Raw genomic sequence first — 25,869 nt, 5'->3', positions numbered from 1 at the left:
AATAAATGGCAGTAGTGTGAAAGGGTTGGGTTTTGATGAATAAACAAGTTGTCATAAGTGATTGGCCATTCACTAGCAAATCAAGGCGTTACTCCATAATACTGCATGCGCTTTTCACAAGTTCTCTAGGTTATTGACGTCTTTGCATCGGATCAACTCCAATTTGGCTGGGGGCACAGAATATTCTCATCCAAATCCATTGTGGATTGATACTACAGTTGATTAAATAGCATAGGCTACAGTAAGGAGTGATTGTAACAGTAAAACAATGGACATCAAGTGTTTGCTGAATATGTTGACAGTAATATTGACAGTATTGACAGTCAACATTTGCTTCAAGGAGTAAAGGTCTTTACGCATCATACTTCTCCTCAAAGAAAAAAAATACCAGGCTCCCTTAAATTATATTGTATGTTTAAGGCATGTTCTCAATAAGCAGGATACAGCCTGTTTTTTAGTGGGTAGATCAGCTTTAATATTGCAGAAAGACGTGACTTCTATCAATGTAATTGTCACGTTCGTCGTAAGAATGAGTGGACCAAGGCGCTGCCTGAGTAGAATTCCACATTTAGTACAGTGAAACTTCAAACCAACACAGAATTTACGAACGTGCATTTAACATTGGATTAAACTGAAATTTAAACCAGCTTTCTATTGCTTATTTGGAGTTTATTTAATTTTCAAATAACCAAAAGTGAGAGGTTGTAATCTGAATGAAGGAAAAAAGGCAATTTTTTAACACAGGGTGAGCCATTCTTACTAATCTGCTAGGGAATTGTGAAAAACTGAGTTTAAATGTATTTGGCTAAGGTGTATGTAAACTTCAGACTTCAACTGTATATTCATAGCTGAGATGTCTTCGCTATTATTCTGCAATGTAGAAAATTGTAAAAAAAAAAAAAAAAAAAAAACTTGAATAGTAGGTGTGTCCAAACTTTTGACTGGTACTGTAGATGACTTGAGTTGAAGTCAGAAGTTCACATACACCTTAGCCAAATATATTTCAACTCAGTTTTTCACAATTCCTGACATTTAATCCTAGTAAAAATTCCCTGTTTTAGGTCAGTTAGGATCACCACTTTATTTTAATTAAGAATGTAACGGTCATTGGTGGAAGGAAGAGTGTGCCAAAGCGCAGCGTGAAAAGTGTTCATGATATGTATTTTCAAGAAACACACAAAAAAAAAGACAAATTCAAAAACGAACAGTTCCGTCAGGCACAGACACTAAACAGAAAATAACACCTCACAAAACCCCAACGGAAAATGACAACTTATATATGATCCCCAATCAGTCAGAGACAACGATCGACAGCTGTTTGGGTACGACACTCTGCAAAAACAACAAAGAAATAGAAAACAGATTTTCCCACCCGAGTCAAACCCTGACTTAACCAAACATAGAGAATAAATAAGGATCTCTAAGGTCAGGACGTGACAGTCCCCCCCCCCCTCCCGCAAACCTGTACCTATAGGGGAGGGTCCGGGTGGGCATCTACTCTCAGTGGGGGCTCCGGTGCGGGACGTAGACCCCGCCCCGCTTTAGGCTCCTCCCCACTTCGGTGGCGCCTCCGGTGCAGGGTTCGTCGCCGGGATCTCCAGACCGTAGATCGTCGCTGCAGGCTCCAGACCAGGGACCGTCGCTGGAGGCTCCGTGCCCTGGATTTTCACTGCAGGCTCCGGCCCATGGATCATCACTGGAGGCTTTGTGCCATGGATCATCACTGGAGGCTTTGTGCCATGGATCATCACTGGAGGCTTCGTGCCATGGATCATCACTGGAGGCTTCGGGCCATGGATCATCTCTGGAGGCGTCGGGCCATGGATCATCACTGGAGGCTTCGTTCCATGGATCTTCACTGGAGGCTTCGGGCCATGGATCATCACTGGAGGTTTCGTGCCGTGGATCATCACTGGAGGCTTCATAGGTTGAGCCAGTGGAAGCCTGGTGCGTGGAGCTGCCACAGGGTTTACCAGGCTGGAGAGACATACTGGAGGCCTGGTACGTGGAACCGGAACAGGTCTCACTGGACTGGGGAGATGCACTGGAAGCCTGGTCCGTAGAGCAGGCACCCTATACACTGGGCGTGGAGGCGCACTGGAGGTCTCGAGCGTAAAGCTGGCACAGCCCGTCCTGGCTGGATGCCCACTTCCGCCCGGAAAAATGCGGAGCGCTGGCACAGAGCGCACCGGCCTGTGAATGCCCACTGGAGACACCGAGCACATCACCACATAACACGGTGCCTGACAGGTCACACACCTGGCTCAGGTCTAAACCCTTCCTCCGCCAATCTCCCCGTGTGCATCCCCCAAAAAGTATTTTGGGGCTGACTCTCGTGCTTCCGTCGTTGAGCTAACTCTTCGTGTAGTCGCCGTTCCGCTCTCGCTGCCTCCATCTGCTCCCTTCGACGGCAATACTCCCCGCCCCGTGTCCAGGGTCCTTCTCCCTACAGGATTTCCTCCCATGTCCAGTCCTCCTGGCTACGTTGCTTGGTCCTTCTTTGGTGGGGTGTTCTGTAATACTCATCGTCGGTGGAAGGAAGTGTGGACCAACAGGCGCAGCGTGAAAAGTGTTCATGATATTTATTTTCAAGAAACACTCAAACAAAAAGGTCAAATTCAAAAACGAATTCGAACAGTTCCGTCAGGCACAGTCACTAAACAGAAAATAACACCCCACAAAACCCAAACGGAAAATGACAACTTATATATGATCCCCAATCAGAGACAACGATAGACTCTGATTGGGAACCACAAAGAAACAACGAAGAAATAGAAAACAGATTTTCCAACCTGAGTCACACCCTGACCTAACCAAACATAGAAATTCAGGGCGTGGAACAAACTCCCTCACGACCCCAGGACAGCGGAGTCAATCACCACCTTCCGGAGACACCTGAAACCCCACCTCTTTAAGGAATACCTAGGATAGGATAAAGTAATCCTTCTCACCCCCCCCCACTTAAAATATTTAGATGCACTATTGTAAAGTGGCTGTTCCACTGGATGTCATAAGGTGAACGCACCAATTTGTAAGTCGCTCTGGATAAGAGCGTCTGCTAAATGACTTAAATGTAAATGTAAATGTAAATGTGACAAAGAATGTGACAAAGAATGTGAAATGTCAGAATTATAGTAGAGATAATGATTTATTTCAGCTTTTATTTATTTCGTCACATTCCCTGTGGGTCAGAAGTTTAAATACACTCAATTAGTATTTGGTAGCATTGCCTTTAAATTGTTTAACTTGGATCAAATGTTGCAGGTAGCTTCCCACAATAAGTTGAGTGAACTTTGGCCCATTCCTCCTGACAGAGCGGGTGTAACTGAGTCAGGTTTGTAGGCCTCATTGCTTGCACACACTTTTTCAGTTCTGCCCACAAATTTTCTACATTTTCTATCGGCTGAATGAGCGACACCATTTGAGCATGCCGACAGCATTTCTTTCCAGAAGCCGTGAGAAAATTGTCTGGCTGCGGGGACCGTGCAGAGGTATTAACACTACTACCTGTATTTACAGTTTAATTGCCCTTGCTTCTGAAGTCGGGATTGCAACTCAGATATCCTCACCTTAACCTTTCAGCGCACGGTCTAGTTTCCTGAATTTCCGCCTGTCTGACGTGCCCAAAGTAAACTGCCTGTTACTCAGGCCCAGAAGTTAGGATATGCATATAATTGGTATAATTGGATAGACAACACTGTGAAGTTTCTACAACTGTTAAGATAATGTCTGTGAGTATAACAGAACTGATATGGCAACTGATAAAAAACCAGAGGAAAATCAATCCAAAATCCATTTTCTTTTGAGCTCCGAGCCACTTCAAATGTGAAGCTACTGAAAACTATGACTTCCGCCTCACAGATTACAGTTCCTATGGCTTCCACTAGATGTAAACAGTCTTTATACATGGTTTCAGGCTTTCAGGCTTAAAAAACTAACGAGGAATAGTAGTTTATCCAAGGGAAGCACTAAGGCAAAAATAGTCTCTTTGCACGCGTGAACGAGGGCGCGCTCTTTGTTATTTTCCTTTCCTATTGAACATACTTGTCCCCGTGTGAAATATTATCATTCATTTAGATATTAGACTACCTGAGGATTAATTAGAAACGTCATTTGACTTGTTTGGACAAACTTTACCAGTAACTTTTAGGATTTCTTTGTCTGCATGTTGAACAGGTGGATTACTGAACTCAATGACACCTACTAGACTGACATTTTGGGATATAAAGAAGGACTTTATCGAACAAAATTACCATTCATTGTGTAGCTGGAACCCTTGGGATTGCAAACAGAGGAAGATCTTCAAAAGTAAGTGATTTATTTTATCGCTATTTATGATTTTGTGATGCCAGTGCTGGTTTGAAAACAAATGTTTTACGTGGAGCGCTGTCCTCAGATAATCTAATGCTATGCTTTCGCGGTAAAGCCTATTTTAAATCGGACAACGCGGTTCGATTACCAAGAGTCTAAGCTAAAGAATCATGTATGACACTTGTATTTTCATGAATGTTTAATATTATGATTTTGTATTTTGAATTTGGCAAGCTCTGATTTCACCGGATGTTGTCAAATTTGATCCCGCTAGCGGGATCCGTGTGCTAATGTTAGTTCTCCTGTATATTATGAGTACAGCAACTGCAAAGAGAAGGCATAATGTTACCTAGCACATTTCACATCAACATTAATCCAGCCCCCAAAAAACTGCTTCACTTCTCGTGAAATGATGAAAACTCAGAGCTCTGTTAAATTATTTAACTATTTATATATGGCCCCAAAAAATCCCTGATATTTTTCAGGAAGTCGCTGTTAATTGGGACACAAACATCATGTGCTAAACTGTACATGATATATTTATAAAATAAAAAAAACATTGATGAAAATATGTATACCAGCAGAAGTACTACCATGAATACATCAATTAGCCTTCAACAATGCCCCACACAGTCACAACATCAAGGTTATGATGTGTTCAGTTTGCAATGTATCCCTTACAACCAACAGCCACGATAAAGGCAATAAACAATGCAACGTATTTCCATTCTATAATTTCAACAATTTGGTATTTACATTCTGTCACACCCTGATCTGTTTCATCCATCTTTGTGATTGTCTCCACCCCTCTCCAGGTATCGCCCATCTTCCCCATTATCCCCTGTGTATTTATACCTGTGTTCTCAAAACCTGTGTTTGTCTTTTGACAGTTAATTTTGTTTTGTCAAGCCTACCAGCGTTTTTCCCTCCGTTCCTGTCTCTTGATTGTTCCTGTTTTGAAGTTTTCCCAGTTTTGACCTTTTCTAGCTGCCCTGAACCTTCCTGCTGTCCTGTACCTTTGCCCCACCTTACTGATCTCTGTCTACCCTGACCCCTGCCTGCCCTTGACCTGTCTTTTGCCTGCCCCTGTTGGATTAATAAACTGTTGTTAATTTGACGTTGTCTGCACCTGGGTCTTACCTTTAAACATGATACATTATATGATTTTTATAAACAGTATCATATGAATTTTGATTGGGATTAATATTTAACAAGTGAGAGTGTTACATATGGATTGTAGTTGGTGGAAGAAGGTCCTCTCCATTCCATCACAGTGTGTGTAATCCCTCTGTGAGTATCTTACACTATGAGTATTATGGGCTCATTTGCAGCATGTTTACACCTAGTTTAAGCAGAGGCAGTATCCACTGATACAGAATATCCTTTAGAAATATATAGTAAAGGTGAATGGAAATAATCTCATTGAAGCTATGTGTGAATTTGTGTAGTTTACTTGTAGTTAATTTGTGCATTTAACCATTATCTGCATCTTCTTCCAGACTCTGAACTGTTCGTTGCCCAGGTGCTTTGCCACATCAACCAGGGCTCCTGTTTTCTTTCCAAATCTGTCAATTATATGCATAGTCGAGCATCTTTTCGTGACAAAATATCTTGTTTAAAACGGGAACGTTTTTCATCCAAAAATTTAAATAGCGCCCCCTATATCCAAGAAGTTAAAGGTCAATGACGCCTTTGAACCAAATTCGCTGGTTTTAAATGGCAAATGTGCCATCGATGTGAGTAAGAAACATTCCTTCTACAGTCAGGGCCAAAAGTTTTGAAAATGACACAAATATTAATTTTCACAGTCTGCTGCCTCAGTTTGTATGATGGCAATTTGCATATACTCCAGAATGTTATGAAGAGTGATTAGATGAATTGCAATTGATTGCAAAGTCCCTCTTTGCCATGCAAATTAACTTAATCCCCCCAAAACATTTCCACTGCATTTCAGCCCTGCCACAAATGGACTAGCGGACAAGTCAGTGATTCTCTCGCGTGAGTGTTGACAAGGACAAGGCTGGAAATCACTCTGTCATGCTGATTGAGTTCAAATAACAGACTGGAAGCTTGAAAAGTAGGGTGGTGGTTGGAATCATTGTTCTTCCTCTGTCAGCCATGCTTACCTGCAAGGAAACACGTGCCGTCATCATTGCTTTGCACAAAAAGGGCTTCACAGGCAAGGATATTGCTGCCAGTAAGATTGCACCTAAATCAACCATTTATCGGATCATCAAGAATTTCAAGGAGAGAGGTTCAATTGTTGTGAAGAAGGCTTCAGGGCGCCCAAGAAAGTCCAGCAAGCGCCAGGACCGTCTCCTAAAGTTGATTCACCAGTACAGAGCTTGCTCAGGAATGGCAGCAGGCAGGTGTGAGTGCATCTGCACGCACAGTGAGACAAAGACTTTTGGAGGATGGCCTGGTGTCAAGAAGGGCAGCAAAGAAGCCACTTCTCTCCAGGAAAAACATCAGGGACAGACCGATATTCTGCAAATGGTACAGGGATTTGACTGTTGATGACTGGGGTAAAGTCATTTTCTCTGATGAATCCCCTTTCCAATTGTTTGGGGCATCAAGAAAAAAGCTTGTCCGGAGAAGACAAGGTGAGCGCTACCATAAGTCCTGTGTCATGCCAACAGTAAAGCATCCTGAGTCCATTCATGTGTAGGGTTGCTTCTCAGTCAAGGGAGTGGGCTCACTCAAAATTTTGCCTAAGAACACAGCCATGAATAAAGAATGGTACCAACACATCCTCCGAAAGCAACTTCTCCCAACCATCCAGGAGAAGTTTGGTGACGAACAATGCCTTTTCCACCATGATGGAGCACCTTGCCATAAGGCAAACATGATAACTAAGTGGCTCAGGGAACAAAACATAGATATTTTGGATCCATGGTCAGGAAACTCCCCAGACCTTAATCCCATTGAGAACTTGTGGTCAATCCTCAAGAGGCGGGTGGACAAACAAAAACCCACAAATTCTGACAAACCCCAAGCATTGATTATTAAAGAATGGGCTGCCATCAGTCAGGATGTGGCCCAGAAGTTAATTGACAGCATGCCAGGGCGGATTACAGAGGTCTTGTAAAAGAAGGGTAAACACTGTAAATATTGACTCTTTGCATCAACTTCATGTAATTGTCAATAAAAGCCTTTGACACTTATGAAATGCTTGTAATTATACTTCAGTATTCCATAGTAACAGCTGACAAAAATATATAAAGACACTGAGGCAGCAGACTATGTTCATGAATGTTTAATATTACAATTTTGAAAGAGTAGCATGTTGCGTTTGTTTTTGTTTAGTGTTTTTATTATCTATCCCGTTGCCTAGTCTCTTTATCCCTACCTATATGTACAAATCTACCTCAATTACCTCGTACCCCTGCACATCAACTCAGTACTGGTAACCTGCGTATATAGCCAAGTTATTGTTATTCATTGGGTATTTATTCCTTTTCTATTTGTTCCTTATGTTAATATTTTTCAAATGTTTCAACTCGTATTATTTTTTCTCTGCATTGTTGGGAAGGGCCCATATATAAAAATGACACTGTTAGTCTACACCTGTTCTTTACGAAGCATGTGATGAATAAAACACTATTTGATCTAATATTATTTGATTTGATTTTACAGCTTGCAGATGATGGGGATGTTGTAGACATGTTATTGTTCTCAGATATCAGTCCTGAGCACTGTCGTGACTTTACTTTCATTAATCTAATGACTTATTTATTGAATCAACTAACTATGTTTAGTTGTTACCTGATTAATGGAATCAAGTAACAATTAACTTGTTAAGAATTTGGGGCACACAAGAGCGGTTGTTTAAAGAGTTACCATCTCCTGAATTAAACTTTAAAGGTCTTTACCTATCACATCCATAAAACAGTTAAAGTATTCAATCATAACCTCATATCATATTATCCTTCTGAACAGTCGTAACCTTCTTGGATCTGCAAAAACCCCAGCCTTACTTATGATTCAGTACTACACAAATTGGTTTAATTATTTATTTACTAGCTAACTAAATAATAACATAGAATAAACACACACACTTAATACATGAGAAAAAGCCCCTAGCGGAGTGACACAACATATGACGGCTTGTTACACAATGACATGGAGAGGGAGAGAGAAAAAGAGGAAAAGAGAAAGACACACTAATCATTGATACATTTTAGAAACTATTCTAAGGGAATTTAATGTTAATTTCTCTACCATAAGCCACCTTCAACATCGTTCTAGAGAATTTGACAGGATGTCCAACCGGCCTCATAACTGCAGACCACATGTAATCACGTCAGCCCAGGATCTCCACATCCGACTTCTTCATCAGCGGGAACGTCTGAGACTAGCCACCTGAACAGCTGATGAAACGTTGGGTTTGCACAATTGAAAAGTTCTGCACAAACTGTCAGAAACCGTCTCAGGGAAGCTCATCTGCATGCTCATCTTCCTCACCAGGGTTTTCACCTGACTGCCGTTCGGCGTCGTAACCGACTTCAGTGGGAAAATGCTCACCTCAATGAAAATTTGAATGCACAGACATACTGCATGAGGCAAACGGTGATCACACCAGATGGTTTTCTGATCCACAACCCTACTTTTGTTTTTGGTGTCTGTGACCAAAAGATGCACATCTTTATTCCCAGTCATTTGAAATCCATAGATTAGGGCCTAAGTAATTCATTTCAATTGAATGATTTCCGACTGGCTCCAGAACATTGATGCTAGGTAAAGCTCCGCCTTATCTCAGCTCACTGGTCATGATAACAACAACCACGCACGCTTGTTTGTGTTGTTTGTGTCGCACTGCTTTGCTTTATTTTGGCCAGGTCGCAGTTGTAAATGAGAACTTGTTCTCAACTAGTTTACCTGGTTAAATAAAGGTGAAATTATAAGAACTTTAACTCAGTAAAATCTGAGAAATTTATGTATTTATATTTTTGTTCAGTGTAGATGTAAAATTGTGCAACTAAGACCTCGTCAAACATGTCTAAATGAAATACAGATTTCTTGATTTATCCTAGATTCCTTCTGACTATTTTAAGGAAGTGACTATTTTGAGGAAATCGCTATGTTGTTGATACGGTGACTCTAGAGGGACAAACAATAGTACCTGCCAAGGTACGACATGCGAACATAACACACCCACATCAAACCACACCCTAAGACAGCTCTCGTTTGGCTTCAGTCATGGCCGCTAGCCAGTCTTGAGCCCATCACTTAAAAAAACAAAGGCATATGGCATCCAACCTGTCAGTTGGACCTGAAGTCTGACCCTAAAAGAGATTAATTACCACCATCCCGACCGCTCCTGTCTCAGCCTCCAGTATTATGCTGCAATAGTTTATGTGTCGGGGGCCAGGGTCAGTCTGTTATATCTGGAGTATTTCTGCTGTCTCATTCGGTGTCCTGTGTGAATTTAAGTATGATCCCTCTAATTCTCTATCTCTTTTCTCTCTTTCTCTCTCTCTTCTCTCAGAGGACCTGAGCCATAGGACCATACCTCAGGACTAGCTGGCCTGATGACTCCTTGTTGTCCCCAGTCCACCTGGTCATGCTGCTGCTCCATATTCAACTGTTCTGCCTGCAGCTATGGAACCCTGACCTGTTCACTGGACGTGCTACCTTGTCCCGCACCTGCTATTTCCCACTCTGAATGATCGGCTATAAAAAGCCAACTGACATTTACTCCTGAGGTGCTGTCCTGTTGCACCCTCTACAACCACTGTGTTTATTATTATCTGACCCTGCTGGTCATCTATGAACGTTTGAACCTCTTGGCCATGTTCTGTTATAATCTCCACCCGGGACAGCCAGAAGAGGACTGGCCACCCCTTAGAGCCTGGCTCCTCTCTAGGTTTCTTCGTAGGTTCTGGCCTTTCTAGGGAGTTTTTTCTAGCCACCGAGCATCTACATCTGCATTGCTTGCTGTTTGGGGTTTTAGGCTGGGTTTCTGTACAGCACTTTGTGACATCGGCTGATACATTTGATTGATTGAGGTGTGTAGGCTACTTTGTTTTGTCTTAAAAAATACATAATTCATCTTAATTTGCTATATCATTGTTGTACTGTTTTCAGTAGGTCATGAGAAGATGCTGACAGGTCCCAGAACAGCCTGCTTGCATGGTGACCATCCTGGCCTATACCCTGTCTTCTGTCTATTCATTGCAGAATGCATGATTATCTACAGGGCAGACTATAGGCCTCTGCATCTCAGAGGCCAAACACACTAAGTAATACTGATCGCCCATTCAAATTGTGTTATTAACAAAACAAGAATTAAAATGATGATCCTACATCTGTACAAGAACACGCACGTGAGGACATACGGCTGCACAAATGTACAGGAGCACGCACGTATGCAGACACACACAAACACACACACACACACACACACACAAAAATTCGCAAAAGCTGCCAGGTGGAAACACAAGGGCAGGACCGCAGCCCTGGCCTCGTCTATTAGTTTTGGAAAAGAGCTGAAAGGATATCTCCCCACTGATGATTACCTGATGTGAGGAACTCAATCCTCTCAGACTGTATGTTGAAGGAAACCTTCTCATTATCTAAATGTATTCCAAATGGCACCCTATTCCCTATATAGTGCACTACTTTTGACCAGGGCCCATAGGGCTCTGTATTAGTGAACATGTTCTATAACCACATAGTAAGATTAATCTGCAGATGACAGAAGTTTAGCAGCCACAGCAAAGCAACCGCACACTTTACTGAGTGAGCACCTTTTTATGTCTCAAACTTTCATGAATTATCGACATAATTTGAAAAATAAACAACCCACTTCCCGCAATTTTTCTTCTTAATTTCTCGGGAGATAAAACGCCCCTGCCTTTTAAAGTGTGAAAGAGGGGATGCAGGAGAGAGGAGGAAGAGGGTGAGGGTTTATGGGTTGGTGGATAGATGTGTGGTTTGACTCAGGTTCTATTTGAAAGGACTATAAAGGATAGCGGAGGAAAGTATTTGAAGCGGAGGAAAACCACAACGATTATGTTCTCAGCAGCATCTGGGCTCGACTTGTTGAAAGCGTACGTACAATTGAACTATTTTTGGTCAAAAGTACTATTGGTTTTGAGACGGGAAATGTGTACTTTTCCACTTAAAACATTTGCAATTAATTTATATCATTATTTTATTCATTATTATTTTATGTAGCAGAGATTGGATAACAACTGCACATGTGCACCTTCATCGGGGAGACCTTGCTATGTAGAAACATCACGATATGCCCTTTTATGGAGCTTGATGTCAAATATTGGGGTGGCAGGGCAGCCTAGTGGTTAGAGCGTTTGATTGGTAACCAAAAGGTTGTTCTAATCCCCAAGGCACCCCGATGAAGGTGCACATGTGCAGTTTGTTACCCAATCTCTCTGTCGTTCTGCCCCTGAACAGGCAGTTAACCCACTGTTCCTAGTCAGTCATTGAAAATAAGAATGTGTTCTTTAACTCACTTGCATAGTTAAATAAAGGTAAAATATTAACATTTTTGGGGGGAGAAGTAGCTGGTGAGAAGGTATGGCAAATGGCAAGTAAAGTTAGTTATGCAAAGTGAAAAAATAGATAGCAGCAAGAGCAAGCTGGTGTTCGATCACTGAGTGCACTTTATACAGGAAATCAAGAGAATAAGGCATCAAATGTCACTGTTTTCTGATTTTTTTTTAAATACGGAGAGATGTAGATGGTTAGTCGCAATTCAAAATAGTAAATACAATGTAAATACTCCTGCAGCCAACTTTGCATCGCTGCCTTTGTGTAGCAAGCAGTTCAGCGACGATGCATATGAACAAGATATACAATCTGAAATTATGAGGACAGAAAACCAAAGGATACTAGAAGATACAACTGTTGCTAATGTATTTCCATGCTCTGGCGCAGTGCCAAAATACAAAGGCGTGTTTGGGAAGAGAAAGCGACATAACAAGCGTGCAGAGGTATGTAGGCTAGCCTGATTCTTAACGTTTGAGGTGTTCTTATTTTGTTATTATCATTGCATATGCCATTTATGTACGAATTGTCTTCACGTATTCAAATTATCTGCAGTACAACCATTGCTCATTCGCAGCATTGGAGCACAAGTGTCACAACTTCACCACCAGTCTGTGTTGAAAACCAATTATCTCAGAATCAACTTTTTTCCCTATAGTTCCAAACTCTCAAATCGTCAAAACAACCCAGTATCGGCTCACCCTGGCTGGGACCCTACTCTCTGAGGGTGTCTTTAGGGGGAGTTGTGTGACATGTGTGACATTTACATTTCACACAAGAAACAGGACGAATATAAGCACCCTTCCACCCTGGCTGTACATGTGGATAGCTTTGTTTCAAGCCATAGATTATATACATTGTCCTTTATAAATGATTATTGGATGCCACCCTTTGACCTGTACGTTTAACCTGAGTTATCCCTTCAGCAGGAGGCCTTGTGATGTTTTCTCTACCCTTTGTTACCAACTCAGCGAGTCAAGTACTGCGTGTGTGTGAGTGATTTTTGTACGCTCTATTATGATCTTTTACCCTCACCACCACAGGGTACCCGCATGACCCCCATCCTCCTCATCTTCCTTACTACTACTCAACGTCTTCATCACTCATTACATGGTCAGGTATGAAAAACAGAGGGTCCCCTGACCTTACATGCATGCCTCTCCTCCCACAGTCTCTTTCCTCTCATCTCCCCCCGTTCCACCGCACATCTCCCCCCACTGACTCCCTCCATTCCCCCAGTCTCTATCTTCCCCAACTGTCTCCCCCTCTCCATCACTTCAGGGGATGTCGTTGTTACCCATCCTCATATATCAGTAGTTTCAGAACAACACTGACATGTTGTTCAGCACCATGTTACATTTCCCCTGTTACCTCTTAACCTTCCAAAAGGGCTAAAATATGAATTCTCCATGAACAATCTCTTCATGTCTGACTGTCCATTAAAGGGGCAATCTAGCATTCAAACAACAACAATTATATGTTGTACCAATCCCAGATGGCCCCTTTAAGTGTCATGTTTACCATACCTCCTGAATAAGGGGGTTACACTTTATTAGGACAGTACATCTGTAGATGCTCTACAGACTATCAGTAACATTTTAACTTACTTTCTACTACCAAAAAGGATAATCCTCTCCTCAATGGATCCTCTCCTCCATGGATGATCTCATACATACTGCTACTCCACACTGGGCTGTCCAATTATGTGTGTTGTGTTCAGCACCATTTCCTATAGCCTGGCTGTTACCTCTTGTGACCTCATGTTTACCATTTAAAGGAGGTAAGAGATTAATCATCTCCCCCATTCTGGGATCTTTACATTCCAAGGAGGTAAAATATGAATTATCTCCCCCATAGAGATTATGAGATTATTAACTGCACAGTGGGCTGTCCTACTATGTATTTCAGCACCATCTCGCATGCCACTCTTACCTCTCATGTTTACCTTCTTAACTATGGAGGTGAAAGGTTAATCCTCTCCCCCATAGACAGTCAGTCTTATACACTGGGATGCCAGTCTGGGAGTCAACGTCCTGTTTTTCATCATGGAGATGTCAAAAACCAAACTTTGGTCTCCCATAACCAGACAGGAGGCAGACAGTCAGTTATGGTTCATTAATATATAATATTCATTTGGTTTAAAAAGGGAGTTAGAATGTATTGTAAAAAACAACACAGAAAAAGCAAACACAAGGAAAGGCACACCCTTACAAAAAAATCACTAAAGGATTCCTTTAGGATTATTATAGGAATATACAATGCAAATATCACTGAAAAGCTATATAATAATACCAACATACTAAAGTAATACTGTAGTCATATTTTGTAGTTTATAGATGATGCTATTTGCAGGTTAATTTCCCTTTTTCATGCCCATGGGGATATCTCCATGTCAGGGGATATCTTTACATGACATGTTTTTTATATTCTAGAGAATACAGACCATTTCCAATACATATATCGAGTTTTGTGGCTATGCACCATAACCTGACAAATTATGAATCAAGCCAAAAGTTTGTTGAACATCACATTACATAATCATGGGCATTAATATGGAGTTGGTCCCCCCATTGCTGCTTTAACAGCCTCCACTCTTCTAGGAAGGCTTTCCACTAGATGTTGGAACATTGCTGTGGGGACTTGCTTCCATTCAGTGAGGTTGGGAACTGATGTTGGCGATTAGGCCTGGCCCGCAGTCGGCGTTCCGATTCATCCCAAAGGATTTAGATGGGTGTTGAAGGAATTCTAAATTCCTCTGTTTTATTTCCCAATCAAAATTAAACACTCTGTCAATGCATTCGAAGGGTTTGTAAGACCCTATATTTTATAAGAATGGGCAGAGCCCCGGTCTTAAAAGTCAGGTAACAGCGTTTAATTCAAGAGAGTACTGGCTTCATACACATTTTACCACAGGTTATAAACTGAAAATGACGTCAGCGTTTTCTAAATGTTCTATCTCTTCTTGACACTGGTAAAGAGGCCCTATAGTTCTCGAGCCTTCCCTCCTCGCCTAAAGCCAAGGTCAGTCAGTGTAGATAGCATTCTAGACAGTCTGGAGATAGTTCATTCATTTGTACCAAGGCATTGTTCTAAACTCCTGACTATATTATATACAATTGGGAATGGGAGCAAGAGAGAAAATTCATACATGTACAGTACATAATAGCATTTGGACTAGTCAGTCCTGATTGAAATGTATACATAATTAGTCATCATTGATAAAAAATTCCCTTAACAATGGGGTTGAGGTCAAGGCTCTGTGCAGGCCAGTTCCGCACAGATCTTGACAAACCATTTCTGTATGGACCTCGCTTTGTGCAGTTGACACTATGCATTCGGGCAGGTAGCGTTTTCCTGGCATCCACCAAACTCAGAGTCCATGGCGGCAAGCTTTACACCATTCCAGCCGACACTTGGCATTACGCACGGTGATCTTAGGCTTGCATGCGGCTGCTCGGCCATGGAAATCCCAATCATGAAGCTCTGGACAAACAGTTATTGTGCTGACGTTGCTTCCAGAGGCTTCCAAGTAATTGCTTCAAAGCAATTTTTCCAACAATTGTTTACAGACAGATTATTTCACTTGTAATTCACTGAATCACAATTCCAGTGGGTCAGAAGTTTACATACACTAAGTTGACTGTGCCTTTAAAAAGCTTGGAAAATTCCAGTAAATTATGTCATGGCTTTAGAAGCTTCTGATTAGCTTCTGGCTAATTGACATCTTTTGAGTTAATTGGAGGTGTACCTGTGGATGTATTTCAAGGCCTACCTTCAAACTCAGTGGCTCTTTGCTTGATATCATGGGAAGCCAAAAGAAATCAGCCAAGACCTCAGAAAAAAAATTGTAGACACCACAAGCCTGGTTCATCCTTGGGAGCAATTTCCAAACCCTGGAAGTTACCACATTCATCTGTACAGACAATAGTACGCAGGTATAAACAACCTTAGGACCACGCAGCCGTCATACCAATCATGAAGGAGACGTGTTCTGTCTCCTAGAGATGAACGTACTCTGGTGCGAAAAGTGCAAATCAATCCCAGAACAACAGCATAGGACCTTGTGAAGATGCTGGAGGAAACAGGTACAAAAGTATCTATATCCACAGTGAAACGAGTCCTATATCAACATAACCTGAAAGGCCGCTCAGCAAGGAAGAAGCCACTGCACCGAAACCGCTATAAAATAGCCAGACTAGGGCTTCACAACTGCACATGTGGACAAAGATCGTACTTTTTGGAGAAATGTCCTCTGGTCTGATAAAACAGAAATATAACTGTTTGGCCATAATGATCATCTCCATGTTTGGAGGACAAAGGGGAAGCTTGCAAGCTGAAGAACACCATTCCAACCATGAGGCACGGGGGTGGCAGCAACATGTTGTGGGGTTGCTTTGTTGCAGGAGGGACACATAATAGATGGCATCATGAGCGAGGAAAATTATGTGTATATATTGACGCAACATCTCAAGACATCAGTCAGGAAGTTAAAGTTTGGTCACAAATGGTTCTTATAATGGACAATGACCCCAAGCATACTTCAAAATGTGTGGAAAAATGGCTTAAGGACAACAAGTGTGTGCGTGCAAGGAGGCCTACAGACCTTACTCAGTTACACCAGCTCTGTCAGGAGGAATGGGCCGAAATTCACCCAACTTATTGTGGGAAGCTTGTGGAAGGATACCTGAACCCAAGTTAAACTATTTTAATTAAGGCAATGCTACCAAATACTAATTGAGTGTATGTCAACTTTTGACCAACTGGGAATGTGATGAAAGAATTAAAGCTGAAATAAATCACTCTCTACTATTATTCTGACATTTCACATTCTTAAAATAAAGTGGTGATCCTAACTGACCTAAGACAGGGAATTTTTACTATGATTAAATGTCAGGAATTGTGAAAAACTGAGTTTAAATGTAATTGCCTAAGGTGTATGTAAACTTCTGACTTCAAATGTATACTGTATGAAGTTGGGATTACTCCGAATACCACACATGGACATTTCCGATTACCGGACATTGACTCATTCAATATCCTGATATGTGAAATCCTATTTTCTCTCTTCATGTTGACAATTACTCACTGTATACATCGTGTTTTCTTAGCATGTTCAAGATATTAAGCTATATTGATTGCAGATACAGTTTTCTTCATTTGGCCCAGGTTCCATGATCTTGATATTCTTTATGATATGCTGAAAATAAGGACATTTTCTGGAGCATTTCAGAGTTTTCAGCACATGCTCAATAGTTTGATTATTATGATATCCATATTTTGTTTTCATGCACAAATCATTTTTGGATACCCTCTGGATATCATGCATGCTATGGATATCCTGATATAAGCCTGTGGACATCTTATTTTCTCCATATGTTGACTAATACTGACATTAGTCATACAATGCCTTACCAAAGTATTCAGAACGCTTTACTTTTTCCACATGTTGTTACATTACAGCCTTATTCTAAAATGGGTGAAATAAAAAAATGTCATTAATCTACACACAATACTCCATAATGAAAAAAGCACAAAAAAATGAAATTTGAGATCAGTGTCACGCCCTAGGTCAGAGAGAGGCTTTTATTCTCTATTTTGGTTAGGCCAGGGGGTGACTAGGGTGGGCATTCTATGTTCATTTTCTTTGTTTTGGATTTCTTTGTTGTTTGGCCGGGTGTGGTTCTCAATCAGAGGCAGCTGTCTATCGTTGTCTTTGATTGAGAACCATACTTAGGTAGCCTTTTCCCACCTGGTGGGTAGTTGTTTTCTGTTTTGTGTCTTTTTGCACCTGACAGGACTGTTTTGGTTTCGTTCATTATTTTTGTTATTTCAGTGTTCACTTCCAATAAAAGCATGAACACGTACCACGCTGCACCTTGGTACTCTCCTTCCAACAGCCATTACAGAACAACCCACCACCAATGGACCAAGCAGCGTGGTGAAAAGGAGGAATGGACATGGGAGGACATCTTGAACAGGATGAAAGGGATCCTACACATGGGAGGAGATCCTGGCTGGAAGGGATCGCCTCCCATGGGGACAGGTGGAGACAGCCAGGAGAGCGGAGGCAGCAGGAGAAGGGAACCAGCGGTACGAGGGAACACGGCTGGCAAGGAAGCCCGAGAGGCAACCCCTCAAAATAATTTTGAGGAGGCACATGGGGAGTGTGGCAGAGTCAGGTTGGAGACCTGAGCCAACTCGCCGTGCTTACCGTGGCGATCATGGGACTGGTCAGGTGAAATTGGAGGTGAGCGAAGGAAGCGAAGCCGAGACTGTGAAGGAGTTGATGGGGAGATTGCTGTGTTGGTGCATGAGGCACAACATCCGCCCGACGGAGCGTGTCTGCGTTTGATGTCACCTGAGTCAGCTCTCCATATTCGTCCTGAGGTGCGTGCTAGCCGTCTGGTGAAGACTGTGCCGTCCCACGCACCAGGCCTCCCGTGCGCCTCCCCAGCCCTGCACGTCCTGTGCCAGCTTGGCGCTACAGATCTCCAATATGTGCTCTGAGCCCGGTCCGCTACATTCCAGCTGCCCGCATCTGCCGGGCTAGGGTGAGGATCCAGCCAGGACGGATGGTGCCAGCCCTGCTCTCCAGACCTCCAGTGCGTCTCCTCGGGCCAGGATATCCTGCGTCGGCTCTGCACACTGTGTCTCCAGTGTGTCTCCACAGCCCAGTGCGTCCTGTGCCTGCGCCCCGCACGTGCAGGGCTAAAGTCACCATCCAGCCAGGACGGGTTGTGCAGGCCCTTAGTTCGAGACCGCCAGTGCGTCTCTACGGCCAGGGCTATCCTGTGCCTCCTCCACAGACCAGGACTCCAGTAGGTCTCCCCAGCCTGGTGAATCCTGTCCGGCGCTGCCAGAGTCGCCCGCCTGTCCGGCGCTGCCAGAGTTGCCCGCCTGTCCGGGGCCCACTGCGAGGGTCCCCAGTCCGGGGTCGGTGGCGAGGGTCCACGTCCCGTACCAGAGCCGCTGCCGTAAAAAGACCCACCCGGACCCTCCCCTTTAGAGTCAGGTTTTGCGGCCGGAGTCCGCACCTTCAGGGGGGGGGTGACTAGGGTGGGCATTCTACGGTAATTTTCTATGTTTTGGATTTCTTTGTTGTTTGGCCAGATGTCTATCGTTGTCTCTGATTGAGAACCATACTTAGGTAGCCTTTTCCCACCTTGTTTTGTGGGTAGTTGTTTTCTGTTTTGTGTTTTTCTATTTTGGTTAGACCAGGGTGTGACTAGGGTGGGCATTCTATGTTAATTTTCTATGTTTTGGATTTCTTTGTTGTTTGGCCCGATGTCTATCGTTGTCCCTGATTAAGAACCATACTTAGGTAGCATTTTCCGACCTGGGTTTTGTGGGTTGTTGTTTTCTGTTTTGTGTCTTTCTGCACCTGACAGAACTGTTTTGGTTTTTATTCCTTCTCTTTGTTATTTTTGATATTTCAGTGTTCAGTTCTAATAAAAGCATGAACACGTACCACGTCACACCTTGGTCCTCTCCTTCCAACAGCCGTTACAATCAGGTGCATCCTGTTTCCATTGATCATCCTTGACATTTTTCTAGAACTTGATTGCAGTCCACCTGTGGTAAATTGAATTGTAACCGAAAGGTAGCAAGATTGAATCCCCGAGCTGACAAGGTAAAAATATGCCATTCTGCACCTGAACAAGGCAGTTAACCCAGTGTTCCTAGGCCGTCATTGAAAATAATAATTTGTTCTTCACTGCCTAGTCAGCCTAGTTAAATAAAGGGAAAAAAATACCCAAGAGGACTGAAGGCTGTAATCGCTGCCAAGGGTGCTTCAACAAAGTACTGAGTAAATGGCCTGAATAGTTATGTAAATGTGATATTTCATTTTTAATATTTATTCAAGTTGCTAAAATTTCTAAAAACCTGTTTTTGCTTTGTCATTATTGAATATTGTGTGTAGATTTACAATATTTTTTTGTAATCAATTTTAGAATAAGGCTGTAATGTAATAAAATGTGGAAAAAGTACTCTGAAAACTTTCCGAATGCACTGTACATAGTATATTTTCTCAGCACATACAATGCATATGCTCTTGACTGAGGTCCATATCAGGATCTTGATATGCTTTTTTAATATGCTAAATTAGGACCATTTATTATGCCTATTTGAGTTTTGAAGACAGGCTCAATAATTTAACAACTATTAAATCCATACTATTCTTTCAGACACTAGCTGTAATTGTGTATTCCTATGCATAAGATGCTAAACTAAAAGCACTATAACTGGTAGCCTAGCAACAATAATCAGTATTTTATGCTGTGGAGTTCCAACTGTCATCTTTTGTATTTTTGGTGCAACAAATAACTGTGTAAACGGTATGTGGTCGAACTGACAACAGGAGAAACAAACAGGTGAGAATCTTTTCAGAAAGTACCTCAAAGAGGTTAGCGCTAAAGTGAGTAGCTAATTTGAGATGTTTTATTTGTCTTGGTAACTAGAACTACATTACTACATTACTCATCTCATATGTATACACTGTACTCGATACCATCTACTACATCTTGCCTATGCCGTTCTGTACCATCACTCATTCATATATTTTTATGTACATATTCTTCATTCCATTACACTTGTGTGTATAAGGTAGTTGTTGTGAAATTATGTTAGATTACTTGTTGGTTATTACTGCATTGTCGGAACTAGAAGCACAAGCATTTCGCTACACTCGCATTAACATCTGCTAACCATGTGTATGTGACAAATACAATTTGATTTGATTTAGAATCAAGAACATTAGCTAATTTGGCCAACAGCCAGTATGGCTAGCTAGCTAGGCTTTATAGTGGGGAAAAGCTAACTAGCTAACAAATAATGAAATTGCCTTCCGTTCAGGAAAAAACATTTTTACCTACTATTAAGCCTCAAGGTAACAGCCAACATTTTAAAACATTTAGACATATTTTGTATTGCTGGTTAATTTAAGATAACTAAATTAGCTAGCTTGCTAATTAGCAACTTGGCTACATTTGAGCAAACTTATAACTTTATAATCACAAGCTAGAAAAATGTGAAAGGTATGAAGGTAGGTAGCTAGCCACATGGTTAAACATACAAAAAACAAAAAAATCTTAAATGGAGAACGAAATGTAAATGATTATAGCTAGTTAACAATCTACGTGTTAATCTAATTTATCCAGTTTGTCCCAGTTTAACTGAATAGCATGTGCCACACCATGGATATTGTGGGGCAGTGAAACATGACAAACTGAACATACTATGCATGTATTAACGTATAATGATCATATGGTGTAGTTAAGAAACATTTGAGATGTGAATGGCCAACATTTCATTCCAAAACAAGAGTTGATTTTTCTCTGGCTACAGCTCAAAAACGGTTGCCATTTTTCCAAAATATTTCAGAGCGGCAGACTGATCACACGACCAATATACAGTTTGTCCTCTGATTGGAAGATTAAATGCAAAATGCACACTAGCTGGGGCCGCCAATCAACATTCTCGAGAACATGTTTGTTGTTGCTAATTGTCAATTGAAGAATGTTGGAGCAACCATTGGTGGCAGCTTTGCTCTGCAATATTACCTCAAATAATTACAAGTGTATCGTAGCCTTTACACTAAAATGGCATTATCCTAATTTTCACAATTGTACAGTATTATTCCAACCTCATAGTGTGGAAATACATATACAACCCAAGAAAACCAATTTCTGACTGAACTGGGCCTTTAAGGGTTTCAGCGAGACTTTACCCCGAACCATAAGAGGATGTTCAGTACAGGTCCTGGTTTGGTAACACCATAATAAAGTATTTTGATGTCAATTTTGGGAACGTTACAAATAGGATCCTATTTGTTTCCTATATGGGACATTTAATGACCACAATGGGATATTTAATGATGGTCAATGGTCACATGATGGTCCGAAGGGAAGTTCTCTGGGGGACCTTTTTGTAGTTCCCTGTAAGTTTCCAAAACGTCAGTGAGGACCATGTCAATAGTTTTTTAGCATGTTCTCAGGACTTGCATTTTACTAGTCATTAGGACGCCATGTGATGGTCCCAAGGTATTGTTCTCTTGAGTAAATTACCTGGACTTTACTGAGGACCTATTACAAGTTATTTATCCCTCAACCTTCGAAATAAACAGAACTTTCTTTTCTATAGTATGTCCTATACGATTTTTTAAAATAAAATAAATTGTTGTTGTGATATTTGCATAGCAATCTCCTATAATAATCCTAATTGAATCCTAAAGTACTTTTTCGTAAGGGCTGGCACTCACATCACATGCACTCCAAGGCTCGTTTTATCCCGCTGGTTGGCTCCATACATTGGATAATCGTGGTTGTCTCTGCCATCGCATCTCGTCCGGGTTGGTTCCACTGGAGAGAGCTGGATCAGTAATGCATTCATTCGAAACGCCACAGTACTTCACTCCCACTAGAAGAGAGCAGAGGATGATGTTAGTTTGGCTCTCCCTGAGCAGGGTCATTTGGCTCTTCCCAAGAAGGGGCTCATTCACTCCGGTAGCAGCTTCCCTCTACCCAGTTATGGTAGACTGCAGTCTGCGTGAGGCCTGCCCTCCATCATATGTCTGGTCATTGGCTGACGAGCTACCTTCATGCAGATGAAAGATCGCAAACCCAATGCTGATCAGGTGCAGCGAAGAGTTGAGTCCCTCTTTCCCTCAGTCACTCGACAAGACAAACACTCAAAAAGAGGTTAAAAAGTTCAAGCCAGAAATAATATATGAATGAATAATATACTCATGTAGTGATACATGTCATGCAAAACTACACGTCAGGCACTTCTAGAATTTAAAGAAAAATAAAGCACACTTTAGGGAAAGGGAGAAATCTAGGCTATGGCACACATGACAGAGACACCAGTCCTAATCATGCTGCTTATTAGTATGATTGTGAATGGCATGATTAATGAAGTCAGACGAGGTGTTGCGAGGCCATAGCTAGTTGATACCTCCATCACGGATATTAGAGCAACAACAAGTGGGGATAGGCTGTAGACAGCTTCCTGGCTTCCCAGCATGCTGTCTCTGCTGTGTACGTGAATCCTTGAAGGGGACAACGTTGGGTTGTTTCTCTCTCTCTGCCAAGCAGCAACTTTGTCATTAATCAGTACCGCAGTACAAAGGCAGATCGGACATGGTTATTGGTTAGCTATGCTAACTATGCTTATTTATCTTACAGTATGTGTTGATCAGTGGCAGCTCTCTCACGCCCTGCTGAGTTTCGCAAAGCACTGGCAAATCTTAACAGTGAAGACATACAGTACACCACCATGGTGAGCCAAGGATCTGTTGCTATGATGAATGGCCCACATAAGTGTCTGAGTAAGAGAACTTGTATGCTACAATAGCAGACCAGGGGTTATTGAGGTTCATTGCCTGTTAGGATTGGTGGATATGCAACAGCATTATGCATGTAAGATGGTAATGTACTCTGTTTCATGTGAAAAATGGAGAAAGGTTACGTTTTACCAGTTTTCATACATACTCAAGTGTGTTGAAGGTGCAGTCATGAAGAGAGGGCATGTAAGAAAAACAAAACATTGGCTGGCAGTTTAAGAGCAGAGGGTGGAGCTAGCCCCACATAAAAAATGACTTCATACAATACCACAATACAGGTTTCTCGAACACGTTGTTGTAGCCCCCATAAGGTCTATCAAAGTGTGAATGAAATGGTTGCTTGTGAATCTATTGCTCCCTGAAGTAAATGCCCGCCATATTTGGTAGTGAGTCCCAGTAGAGTCAAGGTCTCTTGTAACACTCCCTCCAGAAAACAGGGCCTATTAAGAGTGAAACATGCATACCAGAAAGAGAGGGTCATCTGTAAAAAATGACGAGGAATTCAGAAACACTGCTCAACAAAGCCTTCCAGTTGGTTTTATGTTCTCCATTAATCTGAGGTTGCTTGATTGATTGTGTCAGTGTTCATTATGATTAAGTATGCACCCCTGAATGCCTAGAATGCACACAAGAAGCTCACGCGCACACACATACACACAGGCAATCAGACACACGTCATCTTTCTTTTCACACCCATTGTGAACAGAATTTTCTATTGTTTTGATTCTTCACAATAACAATGTTGTTGAATACATGCTCAAAGAATGCATGCCAGTGTATTCATAGCATGCATATACAAACATTATCTGTAGATGTACATAACTTGCCATGTCAAATTAATTTGAATTGAATGTATGATGAAATTGTCTTGGCTTGGAGCACTGGCCTCGCTCTCTGAGGAATCAGGGTCTTGCTCATTGACTCTGTTGTGACTTGTAATTGAGGCATGAGTCTAAAGTCAACACTCAAATTGTTTCCTGTTTGATGAAGAAAGAGAGAGAGCGTTATTTGTTAGGCCTGATTCACAAGGTCATGGATATCCATGAAACAAATATGTGACTTAAAAACCAGTCCACATAGTGTACAGTACCAGTTCATCAATTAAACAAAGCCCTGTGCATATACAGTGCCTTCGGAAAGAATCCCTTGACTTTTTCCACATTTTGTTACATTATAGTCTTATTGTCACGTTCGTCATAAGGATGAGACCAAGGCGCAGCGTGATTTGTATACATTCTTCTTTTTATAAAAACGAAGAACACCTAAACAAACAAATAACGAGTGCTGACATGCAACTACACATAGACAATAACCCACAAACTATCCGAGGCATATAGCTACCTAAATATGGTCCCCAATCAGAGACAACAATAAACAGCTGCCTCTGATTGAGAACCAATCTAGGCAAACATATACATAAAAACACCTAGACTGGGGAAACCCATAAACATACAAAAACCCTAGACAGGTAAAAAACACATATATCACCCTCATCACACCCTGACCTAACCAAAATAATAAAGAAAACAAAGATAACTAAGGTCAGGGCATGACAGTTCCCCCCCAAAGGTGCGGACTCCCGGCCGCAAACCTAAACCTATATGGGAGGGTCTGGGTGGGCATCTAACCTCGGTGGCGGCTCTGGTTCTGGACGCCGCCCCCCTTCTTTATTCTGAGTCCGCTCTTGTAGCACCGACCGTGGATCATCGTCGGAGGCTCTGGACTGCAGATCCTCGCCGTAGACCCCGGGCTGGGGACCCTTGCTGCATGGATCATCGCCAGATGTTCTGGACTGGTGGACCATTGCTGGAGACCCTGGACTGTGGCCCGTCGTTGGAGGTTCCGGACTGTGGCCCGTCGTTGGAGGTTCCGGACTGTGGCCCGTCGTTGGAGGTTCCGGTCTGTGAACTGTTGCCAGACACTCTGGACTGGGTACTGTCGCCGGACGCTCTGGACTGGGTACTGTCGCCGGACGCTCTGGACTGGGTACTGTCGCCGGACGCTCTGGACTGCAGAGGCGCACTGTAGGCCAGGTGCGTCGTGCCGGCACTGGTGGTATCGGGCTGGGGACATGCACCTCTTGGCGAGTGCGAGGAGCAGGAACAGGACGTACTGGACCCTGGAGGCGCACTGGAAGCTTGGTGCGTGGTTCCGGCACTGGTGGTACCGGGATGGTGACATGCACCTCAGGGCGAGTGCGGGGAGGAGGAACAGGGCGTACTGGACTGCCGAGATGCACTGTAGGCCTGGTGCGTGGTGCCGGCACTGGTGGTACCGGGCTGGGGACATGCACCTCAGGGCGAGTGCGGGGAACAGGCACAGGACGTACTGGACTTTGGAGGCGCACTGGAGACACAGTACGCAGAGCCGGCACAGGATATCCTGGTCCAAGGAGGTAAGCTGGAGACCAGGAGCGCTGAGCCGGCACCCTCCTTCCTGGCTGGATGCCCATTCTCTAGCGCACTGGAGCTCTACCGCATAACACGGTGCCTGACCAGTAACACGCTCCCCACAGTAAGCACGAGGAGTATGCTCAGGTCTCAGACCTGACTCATGCAATCTCCTCGTGTGCCCCCGCCAAAGAAATTATTGGGGCTGCCTCTCGGGCTTCCGTGCTAGCCGTGTACCTTCATATCGTCGCCGTTCCTCTATTCTCCGGTATTTTTCCTCGTAGTATCGCCATTCCGCTTTCGCTGCCTCTATCTCCT

At 42.6% G+C, this 25,869-nt stretch overlaps 1 long non-coding RNA gene across 1 annotated transcript in view; it reads left to right on the top strand.

The window, feature by feature from the left end:
* The first annotated feature begins 11,893 nt into the window (after positions 1-11,893).
* LOC115135405 (uncharacterized) overlaps positions 11,894-25,869 on the top strand; it is a 28,688-nt gene continuing 14,712 nt past the window's right edge. The window contains exons 1-2 of the long non-coding RNA XR_003864496.2: positions 11,894-12,266; positions 12,864-12,938. This is a non-coding gene — a long non-coding RNA (uncharacterized LOC115135405). The remainder of the gene's footprint in view (positions 12,267-12,863; positions 12,939-25,869) is intronic.

This window comes from Oncorhynchus nerka, linkage group LG10 (assembly GCF_034236695.1).
Source record: "Oncorhynchus nerka isolate Pitt River linkage group LG10, Oner_Uvic_2.0, whole genome shotgun sequence".
Classification (NCBI taxonomy): Eukaryota; Metazoa; Chordata; class Actinopteri; order Salmoniformes; family Salmonidae; genus Oncorhynchus; species Oncorhynchus nerka.
This window is presented reverse-complemented; position numbering and strand designations above follow the sequence as displayed.